Here is a 15,187-nt window from a genome sequence, read left to right on the forward strand (position 1 = left end):
AGCTAATATCAACATCATTTATATTGATAGGAATTTTCAATGAATTTTTAGTTTTGAAAGTCCCCAAATGCTGACCTTAGTGAACTTGTTTGAAATGGATATTGTGAAATTGGTTGATGCAAAAGAAATTTGGTTTACCAGGTACTGTTATCCGAAAGGTTTTGGTATTAATAATGGTGATAACTGTAGCTGTATGGTTAACTGTTGTTTTAGGAGCAGCCTGAAAATATCTTTCCAAGATGGCTTACAACCATTTTACAAGTGTCAGGAAGCTGGATATTATGTATCATGTAAGTAAACATTTACAAGTAATAAATTACATATCTAAGCATTAAAGATAAACAAGAGCTGTTGGAGAACAGCAAAGCTCGCCTATTCAGAAGAAGTTGATGTTCAAGTACTTACTATTTAAACATGGAAATATGACAAATTAACAGACTCAAAAACCCCCTAAAGGGCCCCAAATTGGTTGTATTATCACGTTCAGCATCCATACACATTAGGAAAATAAAATCATAAAAATTTATGCTGACTTAAGCTTAAACGTGAAAAGGGACGTCAACGCTGACGCCGACGCCGACGCCGGGGTGACAGCATTAGCTCCCCCTATTCTTCCAATAGGCGAGCTAAAAAAGTAGATTCATTATCTCAAATTTAGTTGGATTTTTTCTAGTTGATATGAATTAATTTCTCAATGTTTATAAGAATGGATTTGTAGCAGATTAGGTTGGTTTCACTGCCAGTGTACTTATAATCTATAGGTTTATTCCTGACATATCTTCATCCTATGTATGGAACATTAACTTTTATGAATATGTCATAAATATGGGAGTGAATGTTTTTAAAGAGCAACAATTGAACTGTCATCGAGTCAACAAACTCATGATAAACGGTGAAATCTCAGACAATCTTCGGAGGAGAAACCATCTGAAAAGTCACGCTACGCCCGAAATGGAGAGGATTGTCCGACAAAACAATCGTTATCGCAGAGAGAAAAGCTGCGTCTAGATTGGCTATTCCTGATAATATGCGAGAGAACCCGAGATAATTCTCCGAGAGTATAGATATCCAGCTCCTTGACACTTGTGTATGAAGATAATCACAATGCTATTGTCCAATTTGTACGATTTACTTAACACTTAAAAGTAATCAACAACAACGAAATAGTGTCTTTCTACCGTTTTCATGGGAACAATGGCTCTATGTAAGATAATCTTCAATTCTTCGTAACACATTTCAATGTTCAGTGAAAAATACAATACGCACAGAATGAATTTTAAGGAAATTTGAGTCATATTGTTTTGTTTGTGAAATGTCTGAATAGCATGACAAAGCGGGAGAAATGGTGCCACGAGTCAATGTCTTTCAAATATTTGTTAAACTTCATCCCGATTCTTTACAAATTGGTATTATCTAGATCGTTATCAAGGGTGTCCTAATACAATGACCTTCGACCCCTAGTTACACAATCTTCAATACAAAATCTGTGACATTGCTTCATGGCCTGATGAATTTGAAAATCCGAGTTGACTTTTTAGTTAGGGGTGACGTGGTAACAACATATACAGAAACAACTTTGCATGTATCTTCTTTAAAATGAAATGTTATATCTATCAAAAAAACATCACTTGAAAAGTAAATTGAGCTGTTTATTTTATTTTTTGTTTTCGATTGTTACTCCTAAATTTACAATTTCACCTTGTCTGGGCCTAAACAGATGTTCGCGGGGAGACGCTTCTGAGTTGTATATCAATGTCCAGATAAAATGATACAGAACTCAAAATCAGGATCTCATATAAATTCACCGAAAGCAAAATGCACCAAATAATCTAAACGTATACATACATTCATATATACAGTAACCATAGAAACTTTTTGCCATTTTAATTAAGCCTATTTTCAGCAGACCAATTCCAGTTAATCTTGGGTTATGTTAATCTCATCAAACATTTTTTTGTTAAAAGACGGAAACCTTTTACTACCGACCAAACTTTCAATGGCTACATGGAAATGTACTGAATTCAGTAACAGTAAAACTGGTTTATGCATTCAGGGTGATTACCATGTTTCTTACGAAATAAATCTGCAAAATAAACCAGAACGTTAACCGGATGTCTGCTTTGTAACTCTTCAATTTGGGAAAAACACATTGGGTATGCTGGACTGTTACATCACAAAGTCGGGAGATTAAAAGAGAAGCGTAATTCATGTTATAACATTGATTTTACGCTCTGTTGATTTTGGCGGGGTTTTCCTGATTTGCCGCTATAATTACGAGATCATGAAGCATCCTGAGCTCATCAATGCCCTATTACCAACTTCTGTTTCTGTGTTGCTAACTTCATGCCCTGCTCTACTCTATGTCTATACAAGACAAACGTTTTCAGGACCAGAAAACCAACACACGTGTACAAGTTGCCATATTTATATGATTTTTTAATCTTTAGATTACCTGTACATTATCCCTAATAAAATTCTTACACACCAGTGAAAACGATGTTTCATTCGTAAATCCAGGGTCGGCCCCCTCAAAACAGATTCTAATCAGCCAGCAGAGAGGGATTGGCTAGACTTACAACTGTCTGTAGAATATTGAAATTATCAATAAAAGAGATTTATAATTCTAGGGTATGTTTCATTCTAAATGAACTATTAGGTCTGGAGAGGGAGGGCCCAAATTGAACAGTAAGTGAGTACAAATTATCACAAAAGGGGTTAAAAGATTTTTAAAAGTTTTGTGGTGTCAAAAATATTCTTATATGAAAGAAAGAAAAGGTAGGGGACTCGTTCCTATTGGAAAGGTCCACCTTTTTCCTATTGGAAAGTGAGCATCATGCCTATTGGAGAGGGTCCACATCATTCCTATGAGGGCAGGGGACTCGTTCCGATTGGGAAAGGTTCACCTTTTTCCTATTGGAAAGTGAGCATCATGCCTGTTGGAGAGGGTCCACATCATTCCTATGGGGATAGGGGACTAGTTCCTATTGGGAAAGGTCCACCTTTTTCCTACTGCAAAGTGAGCATCATGCCTATCAGAGTGGGTCCACATCATTCCTATGGGAGTGGGGGCATATTGGGAAGGGTCCATCTCATTCCAAACGGAGCAGATTTAGAGGACCCATGCCTATGTTGATCGAGGGATTCTCAATCCAAACGGAGCAGATTTAGTGGACACAAGCCAATGGGGAGGGATTCTCATTCTAAAGGGAGCAGATTTAGAGGACTCAAGCCTAAGGGGAGGGATTCTCATTCCAAAGGGACGCAAGCCTATGGGGAGGGATTCTCATTCCAAACGGAGCAGATCTAGAGGACTCAAGCCTATGGGGAGGGTTTCTTATTCTAAAGGGAGCAGATCTAGAGGACTCAAGCCTATGGGGAGGGTTTCTCATTCCAAAGGGAGCAGATCTAGAGAACGGAGCAGATCTAGTGGACGCAAGCCTATGGGGAGGGATTCTCAATCCAAAGGGAGCAGGAGTCTCATGTCTATAAGGGTGTTGGACTCTCATGCCTATGTGAGAGTGATTTTGTAGTAAATGGAGAAGCAGGGCCTGTTGCCTATGAGGAGAGCAGAACAATGATAGTAGGCCTATTAAGACATATCTCCAGTATTCTAACAAGGCTAGCTCTGATGAGGATAACAGTCTGGTTAATTCATTAGAACGACCCTATCATACCAAACTCACCTATCCGTTAATAAGTTTACAAACAGCGGGACTCTAACCAAACACCCAAGTGTCATGGCCGACAGATATTTATTTAACAGTTGTGATTCCGAAGTGATGAAAGAGGAACAGGGCTCTCAACTTCATCTTCTCTCCCGAATCCCTCTATAGATCCCCCATGAAAAAGAAATATATCTTTGCTTTATAAAGTCGTCTCTCTTACCAACTGTCTGTGAAAAACTCATTTTCCTTTTTTCTTCATGGATGGAGGTAATAGAACTCAAATTACCTGGAACGTCCATCAACTCACTTAGAAGTCAAACAGAGAGATAAGAAAGCTATTTGATAATTTTTATGTCTTATGTTTTCCATAGATCTTCAGATTAGAAAAAAAAAATGTTATGGACATTAATCTTTTAATATTATAGCTTGAAGTAGATAATAAAATATATTTATTAAAGTGTTAAACACGTAGCAAAAAAAATAATAATATCACAGGAAAAAAAATTAAAGATTTGAAAAAAAGTAAGATATTCATGAATATTTTTTTATGATTGTCTACAAAAAATGTATTACATGTTCATAACCATAAACACGCCATCTGTTATGCTTATTTTCTAAAGTAGGTTATGTCAGATTTGAAAAATGTTTCCCCCCAAAAAATGCATTTTATTACATATATATTAATGGTTTACTTAACTATAATGTTAATGGTTGATGAAGTTTGAAATTTTGAATCAATTGTATGGACAGTATGGTCACCTTTAATGAGTTTTTAACTCATTCACCCCTCAAATTTCATAATGGACCGGTCAAGTCTTTGATTGAGAAGAGTCTAGATGTGTCTTAATGGGTGAATAAGTTCAGCTTTAAGGCAAGATTATGCAAAACTGATGTTACATTGTTGTTTGTATGAATTCAACTCACAACATCTGGAAAAGTTATAGTATCCGAGTTGTAGTGAAGTTGGCTAGCTATTTCTTTGGATTTGATATCTTGATTGACACAGCTATGGAATCAACATTAGAGGTTAAGACTATGTGAATGACCTTAACCGACCTCTCTCCACCTCTGACTCTACCTTTACATCCCACTGTTACTTAATTCAATTAATTAACTCAAGATAACGAGACAATTAAACATGACCGACCAGACACTACCTCCAATCATGTCTGTTCGGACACACAAAAAAGTCTTGTTAATTTACGCAGAACTCTGTTGAAGAGAAAAGTTTTAATTTGCATGTCATCTGAATTTATAAATTTGCATTTAAGTAGATAGGTAGTTTAGAAAGAAAGAATTCTTTAAATGATGTTTTCTAAAATAATTATTCAAAGTTCATGGTGTCATAAACTAGACATGAAGGTGATTTTTTTCTCCACTTTCATTCTAGCAATTTTCAAACTCCCAAGATGTGTAATTTGTATAAGTAATGAAGATATTAAAGAATCATGTCCACCTGAAATTCCTGACCAGATTTGCTAATTAGAAAAACGGGTTCAAACACCATATGACCCCAAAGTCTATTTCCCAAACTGCTCTGGCCAATTTTCGCCATGACATTATTCTCCTGGTAGCATATTTCATCCTTAATAACCTTTAATTTTTACACCTGGAAGTTTGGCCTCTGATAATTTATAAATCTAACGAATATTAAGATAAACAGTTAATGTTTGTTAATATTCCACCCATCCCTAAGCCACCTCTCAGCAGGTCCCCACTTACAACCATAGTAATGTTAACAGGCATATATAATTCCACTCAATTGGAGTAAACTTTCAAGTGAGGCAGAGTTCATCTGACTCAGTAGGAAGCTTGTAACATTTAGATATTTTGCCAAAAAGCGAGAGTAACGTAGACCAGGTATGTCAAACAAAAACCAGTGATTTATAGGTGTATTATTGTATCTTGATTAAATCATGATTGCTTCTCTTTCAAGAAATTTAAACACTTTCATTTGTCTATTATCCTTGAAGGGCAGGCTAATTTGAATTCAACTGAGTCATAACTGTATACAGTATTTGACAAAAGATTGAATCTAATGGTACGGATTCCAACATTTTAATTGGAAATGTAGTCAACCAATGTGATAGTGCAATCAAAATGCTCCTTAGTTCCTTAAAGCCCCTTACAGTCTAAGTTAAGTAACGAAGGTGGCTTAGTGGTTAGGGAGTCTGATATTGTACCAGTAGCCCTCTACCTTAGGTCGTAATACCTAATTTTATTACACTTGCACGCTATATTTAGGTCATATTTTTACAGTTTTGAATGTTTATTGATATAAATAAGGTGTTTTTTCTTTAGCAACTCTGGTTTTTCTCAACTGCGAAAACTAGGTATACTCCTCAATGAACAGAGCATTAAACAAGATATACGGATAACTAAACAAAATCGTGCGATATATACAGGTAAACCTGTCTACAATGACCAACAAAAGGACAAAGAAAAATGGTTATTATAACCAAATGATCTTTATACACAGGTTAGAATATTTATAGTCAATTTGTCATTACTTGACCTTTTAAAAATGGTCTTATTGCACAAGTAGTCTTTATACAGAGGTGAACGTTTCTAAACCGTAGATTTAACTTAAAATCCTGAACGAAAATATCTATTTTAGTCCCTATTCAACTTTTTAATAACCATTTGAGCTATTATAAAATTCATCTTCAGAAACATTGATGGTCTCTGTATAAGAAGTGATAATTTGTCTAACTAACATAAGAGATGAGTGATGGCAGGATAATCCATATCCACTTAAGTCCGATCACCTAAATCCTACGCAATAACCCCAGCTCAGACAAACATGGAGAGTTATAATGAGAACCACGAGCCAGATAAACGGCCACTTCATTACCTAATATTGGACGGAGCCGTTAACCTCTTTTTCTTCTTAAACTGTCAAATTCCAATGGCGCGTCCCATCAACACATCCGTCAATTTATGGTAACCTAGTCAAAATATCGGTGCTTAGCTGACATGTACAGTTTAGAACAGAAACAGGACGCTTTAAAGTTTTTGTGTTTTAAAAAAACAAAAGGTTTTAATTAGTTAATCAATAAAAGTGTTGGTTTTTTTTCCCATTTCTACTTTAAGCTTTACTCAATACTGTAAGTGTGATATTCTAACTATAAGCATCATGTACCAGTATTCACAGATGAGATCTTAATGTGTATTTATTTTCATGTTAAGAAATACAAACACTTTGATAATGATTTTAAATGTCAATTTCACAGAAAACGTAGACAAAAGAAGCTGACAATGAAAGGTGATTTGGTGTTTTAATTTTAGACAAGTAACGTCGGCACCCCTATAATATGAAAATGGATGCGACTTTCCATTGATTGTCTATTCCAAGTCATATATCAAGGGATGTCTGGGATGCAATTGCACCATGGTGAGTTCACATCATTTTCTAATAAATTTGTAGACGCTTATATTCTTCCAGCGAGGAGGGTAAAAAACCTACAATTACTCCGGAATGTAAAATCTTCAACAAGAAGGGATTCTCGCTAAGTTACTTCCCTCATTGGGCTGTAGTTATAGTCAGATAAATGTTTGTCGGCCTCTTGAAACTGACATTTCTTACTCGTCAGAAGTGATTGCGTACATTTTGGAATCCATCGCTGCCCAACACGATTTTGTAAGCTATAGAATCAAACAATGGTAGACAGACCCTTACCAGGTTTTCAAAGAGAACATTGTTTTTCATTGCTTACTATGTGGTACAACATTTCAAAACATATATAAAATTCAAAGCCATCATTTTTTAGCTTTGTAGATTATGAGGGCGCTCCTATTAAATCTATTCTGAGTTATATTGCCATCAACACCAAAGCTAAGAGGAAAGTGACGTCAGATTCATTCCAGCATGCTATTTATTTTACTGCTTACAAAATCGTGGAAGCATTCTACTGATGTGCATACTATTTTATTGGTCAAGGAATACTGTCAGCCAGCTTATTTCCGCAGTAAACTTAATTTTGCATTTTAATAACTAAAAACATTTTATGGCAATTCAACTTTACAATGTATTATCTACTACACTTTCACTTAAATAGGATTTAAAACATTTTCAGAGTGATTTGCTTTTGCAATATTCTATTCATTCAAAATATGAGTGAATTTAAAGGTCTTGTGTTAATATATTCATATGCCGTATCTTAATCATTTTTAATTAGGCCACCGAGGCCCTAATAGGAAAAAAGAAAGTGAGAGCAGAGAATATAAGACAATGAATAAGTTTTGTTTGTTTGTTTGTTTGTTTGATTAATTAATGTCCTATTAACAGCTATGGTCATGTAAGGATGGCCTCCCATGAATGCGATGTGTTGCGTGTAAGTTGTGCGAGGTGTGTGTTTTGGAAGACTGCGGTATATTAATGTTGTGTCTTCTTGTATAGTGGAACTGTTGCCCTTTTTAGAGTGCTATAACACTGAAGCATGCCGCCGAAGACACCAAGCAACACACCCCACCCGGTCACATTATACTGACAACAGGCGAACCAGTCGTCCCACTCCCTGTATGTTGAGCGCTAAGCAGGAGCAGAAACTACCACTTTTATAGACTTTGGTGTGTCTCGGCCAGGGGACAGAACCCAGAGCCTTCCTCACAGGGGTGAACGCTCAACTCAAGGCCAAAAGTGAGGCGGTGTCAAGGGAGACGCTAGGAAGAACAAAGTTAGGTAGGAAGAAGAGAAAAAAAAAAGTTTGAAAAAAAATGAAATTTAGGGAAGTGAAAAATGAATAGAGAAGAAGATAGACACATCAAGCAAATGTTCATGGTCATAAAGATTGAATCAAAGCTTTGGTTTGGTTTTATTAGTTTAATGTCCTATAATTAGCCAGGGTCATGTAAGGACGTGCCAGTTATGTTGGTGGAGAAAAGCCGGAGTATCCAGAGAAAAACCACCAACCAGCAGTTAGTGCCTGGAAACTGCTCCACATGGGATTTGAACTTTACACCCAAAGCTGGAAAGCTTGTGGTAATGTCTAGACATATTAACCACTAAGCCACAACCCATTCCAGAATCAAAGCTATAATCTGATGTTAGTAGAAGATGGAATATGAGAAAAAAAAGGGTAAAAAGTTTTTATCTGAATGAAATGTAAAATTATTAATTTAAATTGAGAATTTAAAAAAAAAATCTTAATTATCACATATTATCCTTTCTGCCTGAAAACCGGCGTCCACCCAGGTGTCATATAACCTTGAAATGATAATGGACAACAATTACAGGTAATTGGTCACAGTCGTTATGTGTTTAAAATTTCAAATTGAGCTGACATTTTAAAAGTGTCAAGCCAATTACAGGTATTTACATGGAAACAGAATCTATAGAAAAATAAACTTCAAAAAACGCTTTGATAAAATCAAATCTATTTTAAAGTAAATTCCTTAAGAATCGGAATAGTTGTAAAGAAATCATTATGTTTTGTTTAAAAGACTATAATTTTTCTCATTATATTCAGATCAAATTTCAATAATGCCTTAGTCGAACATGAACCTTTTTAACTATGATTTATTATCCCTGCCAAAATGTAGGTAAATAAAATAAAAACTTATTTTAATTAAGAGTACACCTGTATATATTCATGGCTAGATGAACAGTCATACATTTTAAGTTGGCACCTGTCAAAAAATAGTCTAAATATGTAAGTAATTAATTTGCATTAAATTGAGTTTTTTTCAGCAATATTTCATACAAATTTCCTGGGTTTTTTTATATGTTTATTTGTGGATTTTAAAACAATTCTTTCACAGATAAAACATATATTTGGAACTATATATTTTTATACTATTCTCCCCTGCAAATATCTTTGAACATTTGAAGACTGGAAGGCTTCATTATAAAATTTTAGGGGTGCATGATTTATAACACTTTCCGCTTTTGTAAAATCTGAACCAGATGTCATTGTTTTGAATTATGACAGAGTCAGGAATTAATCATTAAATAAACCATCTATAAGTTCTGCAACAACTACGCTACCAATGGCTCTACTGAATTTTCTTGGTACATGTATAATGCTCATAGCCCATTTATATGCCTGAACATCTTATTCAATGAATATATCAACATTTCAATCTTCCTATGTAAAACTATCTAATTATAATCAATCCTTTGTTTTAATTAAAGCTATTATCAACTTTCAAATTGAGTAGTTGTTAACGAAACAAGCAACATAATTTGACTCATTAAACCTCTTGGAAAAATTAGTTGTCAGGCGATGCTACAAATGAAAACGGATGACCCCTATGAATTATGGGTAATGCTGTAATTACATCTCATTAGCTGACAGTCTCCGTCAGTTCACTTTATAGATATGATTTTTGAATCATTAACGAAGAAAACTTTGAACTTTTTTCAGTGACATCATAAGCAGTATATCCATGATTATGTCGTTAAAAGCTATTTTTTTGTCATTTCTATCAGACGTGCCTCATCTTTTGATGTTGTGAAGCCATTTCGGCTGATGTATCGGAAGTTTCAGAGTTTGGTAGTGAGGATAATAGATGGGTATGGTTGTCGGAACTTCTGCGGGTTCCTGTGATTGAATAATATGTCCTGACATCGATATCATATTTTGTCTGAGAATCATACACCCTGAGTGAAATCTTCATATTTCCATAGGATATACATTGTACCTCTATGGTATGCCTGTTTTAATAATATTCAATTATTCAGAGAGCATAAAACTAATTGACATATTTTGATAATGATATTTCATAAATGATAAATTCTACAAATGGTTGTCCACAGATTTCTCACAAAAGTAATAAGGAATTAATTAATTAATTTAATTTGATTAATTTTGATTATTCAACCAAACTTGTATTTTGTAATAATTTCTAGCAGTAGTAATAGTTATAATACCAAAGCTGATTCCATTTCACATACATTTTTAATCTTATGGAAATCCTTAACTTAAGATTCTCTATAGGAAAGCATTAAAGAAGTAAAATTCAGTAACTTAAGATTTTCTTCTTAACTTTTGTAATGCTTTGCTATATGTTAATGTATTTCTTGAAGTTAAGGAACAATGATGAAAACGGGTTCAATAAGACTGTCAACCAATAGAAACATTAATTCTATTGAACTAAAAAATTGTTTCACTTTTCAAAAGCCACATATACAAAATTCTAAAGGTTTTCTTTTCTTTCTTTTCTATGTTTCTTAGAAAAGAAATTCCACAACAATTAAATTCAGATCAGATAAAAAGCTGTATAATTCAGTTTTTTGATACAAAATTAAACAAATACGTATGAAAAACTTTAATGGGAAATGTTTCATCTTGAATTAATAGATTAAACTTGTAAAAAATAGTAATTTTCCTTAAATTATCTCCCTTTTGTTGCACCTTTCTGATCCCGAATTGTTTTGATCGATAGAGACCCCCCTCTAGCCTAACTCTGTCAGTCCGAGTGTCACGCTTCACATGTGCCTCCATCTTGTTTGTCTGTTCGACGTATTAATGACGGGTACGTAGATTCGGGATTTCCCTTGTTTTGTTTGTCAAGGTAACGGAGCGGTAGCTAGTACAGGTATATCCTTTCGTCAGAGGTCAACCACTACCTGCCACGACACACCTGTATGTAAATGACACGAAGCCCCAGATTTTGCGGGTAATTTGTATCTGAAGGATTTTGTTTGTGTAAAAGGGCTGGGCACCGTTAGGGATTTGATTTCATGTACTTTACCCAAAAATTACTTGAGAAAATTTTATCAAGATTTTCATTTATTATTTAAATCTAATTTTTCAAATATCTATAAGAAATACTTTTTAGTAATTTCAAGGATTTTAGGTTTGGGAGAATTTCAACTAAAGTCAAAATTTTAAAAAATCTGGATTTTTTTTTTTTTTTAATTTGAAATTTTAATTAAACACTTGTATCAATACTTTGTTCAAATGCACAATTTTCAAATTGTTGGAAAATCATTTTAGGAATCTTAATTAGACATGACAATATCAATTTAGGATTTTTCTTTTAAAGGAGAGGAATGAAGGGAAGAATAAAGTGGAATGATATAAAGATGTCTAGACCATTCATAAAGGATCCCTGGTGACTCCCATTAACCCCTCCCAATGTCAACAAAGCTATAGATACAAGTACAGTTATACCGAAATCTAGGTCAAGTATCTATAGTAACATATCAGGCCACGCTACCCAGCTCCCAGTGATGTCATATTTCTATAAAAATTTTGGGGCCGAGAGTCCCTTATTTAGTCACGTCAGTCACAAAGTTCATCCCTTATTCAAATATTTGAAATCGGCCAGGTATATGAATGCCAGTGTCAACTGTAGATTAAAACAGAAATCCATCACATCCTGTTTACCTGGATCTCAGGTATGATCCACCAAGCTTTAGTACTTTTTTCTCCGACTACAGAAAACTTCACAGAAAAGTTTAACAAAACTCAAAATCATACACTAGACATTGAAAATATAACTGTTGCAGAAAACAGAACTTTTTGTTTTGGTTTATTAGGGTTAGGGAAGGTGTGTATGCAATTTTTTTTCAAAATAGAACAGAGAGATGTGCCGACCAGTGCAGAACTTTTGAAGTTTACAATGCTGAAGTGACAGACGGCTGGTATGTTACGGTTTGCATATTACGCCTCACTTTAATATAGCAATAGTGTTTCCCGATTTTCACAATGAATACTGCGTAAAAATTGATGCTACGCTACATTAGCGATAAAGATGGCTCCATCATAAAGGGTATCATCAAAATAGAAGATTTAACGGTCTACTGAATTCAGCCATTTCTAAGCCAGTCCCCAACAGTAAACATATCCTCCATCTTTCCCCTCTTGTGTTCAACTTTAATGGCATACGCTTCTTTTGAATTTGTTTGTTCAATTGAAGAAAACCCAAGAAGATAAATTATAATAAATGTACAAAATTTTTATAAATACATCTAAAGGTCAAACGTTTAAGGACTAAAAATTCATCATTAGACCCATTTTGATACGTAATAACTTCATTTTCTTAAAAATTAAATTGAATTTAATGTCTTTTTCATTTAATGGCTGCGCATTTGCGGCAAACCTACAAAGTGGTAGACAAAAATTGTCTGCAACACAGGAATTTTCTTAAAATGAAAAATTTTTATTTTGTAGGTGGTTTTAAAAGCTTGCATTTACACAAAAAAATTAACCATATAATTATGGATGAATAAAAAAGTGTCATTTATCTAGTACAACTTAAATAAATATATCCTGACATTGCTCTGACTACCTGTAAGAATTCTCATTTCTGTTATTGTCTAAATTAGAGTTATCTCCCCACACTCATATCCTAATGAATTGATTTGTTACTTTCTTAATCTTTGCTCTGTAATTTGATGTATTTGTTTAATTCTATTATTTTCTTTGCTTAAACAATTAATACAAAATTTACAATCTATTTCTGTTGGTTTCTCAATTCAAAATATTTGAAGATTTTCGACTGCCTGATTACAGAATGCAATTTTTCAATGAAATCTTTTTCAGGTGTTAATATTTCAATTGTCAGAGTTTGTGTTTACGCTGACCCTCTTTTTAAGCATTGGAAATGAAAAGGACCCCACTGCTTTCCTGAAAGTCCATTCAAATTACATAAGGCGACCCCGATTTTATTCGAGAAGAACCCTATATTTATGGAGATACTAAGTGCAAACCATGATAGTAGTTTAAAAACCGTAAACTACAAATTATAAAACAAATCAAAATGAAAATTTACGGGCTGGGACAAAATGGTGACCAGTTGACTTATTATCAGTTGTCCAAGTTTTACTTCTCTGTAAACTAATGTCAGTAATGAGTGGTGTTGAAAAAGAGTCCCCAAATAATAATGACAAGGTCAGGTGCTCACCAGGTGAGAAAACGACTACTCAACAGGTGAGAACGGCTGTCTGGGTCAAAGGTCAAGGTAGAGCTGCAAATAGATCCTATTAGCAGTTGGTCAGTCTTGACCACATCATCTGTGCTACTCTGTGACAATGATGGAGAGAACCTAACGAGCATTCCCTGTGTACCATTACACTTGGTCACTCGACTGTGGTCAATCTATCTCCTCTACCTCCCTAACTGTCTGTCACTTCTGTGGTCACTCACCTGTCATCATTTGCGGTAATTAACTGACCGGTGCCAAGCTTCGCTACCTGTCCACCTAAAGAACTGTCATGATTTACATGACATAAATAGGACTTAATGAAATGCTCCAGTTCCTGTTTCATATCACCTGGGTTAATTTTATATCTTGTCCATTCAGAACGTCTTTTAAAAATTTCCGACACTCGACATATCATTTGAATAGTAAATTCGAGTGAAGTTCTATTCCAGGTTTAATATTTCACGTTTGTATATTCCAAAATCATCATGAGTGATGTATAACCTTTTTGTTTGTTTCTGGGTTTTTTCATAAATATACTGACAAAGCAATCCCTTAATCATATTTTTGCTATTTTTTGTTTATTTATTTACTTTCTTCATTGATTTCAACATCAAAGTTCTATATTTGATTTGAAGATATAGAATTTGTAATGAAACTTTCATTGTTTATTTTGGCCTTACCCCCCGCCCTCCCCCATTCCTGATGGAATCATCCTGCCAACTATCAGAGAATTTTTTCATTCACACATAATATAAGCTGGCTCCGATTATAAGGTTCACTCACAGATATGTTTAATGCATAATGTGTATGTATCTTCTGCAATATCTGTCCTCAGCTGATTTCAGCAGTCATAAAAAAGACGGTATCTGGGAAAAGGGCAACACTGCAGATAATTGGTTACTTCTGACAACACATTTTGTCTAAAAAAAAATCATTCTCTGAGGCGGAGACAACCCACAGTGCAAGACGTGATATAAAATTTTCAAAAATATATCATTAATCTTCAAGAAAATAAAGAAATCTCTTTGATAAGTACATGGGTATTAAAGTTGAAGTATAGCCACGCCTTTTGAGCTGATACAATCCTGGTCGAAGCACCGTAAGATAAGATCTTCATCACAACCACCATGATACAAGATAAGATGCTGAATTAAAAACAAAATCCTATCTGATAGGATTTTATTTGAAATAATTCCATATAAATTAGTTATCGCTGAACTAGAAATCTTTGAGCTTGTAAAACTTGAGACCATATAATGGGTATGCTTTGAGATGTATATCAATCGTTTATTACACTCCACATGATATACAGAACATATAATTGATACACATGTCAAGCTGTAGCTTACATTAAAGACCTTGAATTTTTAAAACTACATTTTAGCTTGATTTTTTGACCAAAATAGTGAATCAACACAAAATGTTTGTTTCATATGTAATTCTGAACATAAATTTTTATCATGTTACATACATTCAACATTTGAGTTATCTATACTGCTGATTTTGTTGTCTTAAGTGTAATCCAGTCACCACTAATCTGGTTGTGCCACAATCCAGTCACCACTAATCTGGTTGTGCCACAATCCAGTCACCTTTAATCTGGTTGTGCCACAATCCAGTCACCACTAATCTGGTTGTGCCACAATCCA

The 15,187-nt window shown here is 34.4% G+C and overlaps 1 protein-coding gene across 1 annotated transcript in view; it reads right to left on the bottom strand.

Annotated features, from left to right (window-relative positions):
* The window catches only part of LOC138335214 (cytosolic purine 5'-nucleotidase-like), an 88,629-nt gene that overhangs the window by 17,213 nt on the left and 56,229 nt on the right, over window positions 1-15,187 (bottom strand). The window lies entirely within an intron of this gene.

Source organism: Argopecten irradians, chromosome 11 (genome assembly GCF_041381155.1).
Source record: "Argopecten irradians isolate NY chromosome 11, Ai_NY, whole genome shotgun sequence".
In the NCBI taxonomy this organism is placed as follows: domain Eukaryota; kingdom Metazoa; phylum Mollusca; class Bivalvia; order Pectinida; family Pectinidae; genus Argopecten; species Argopecten irradians.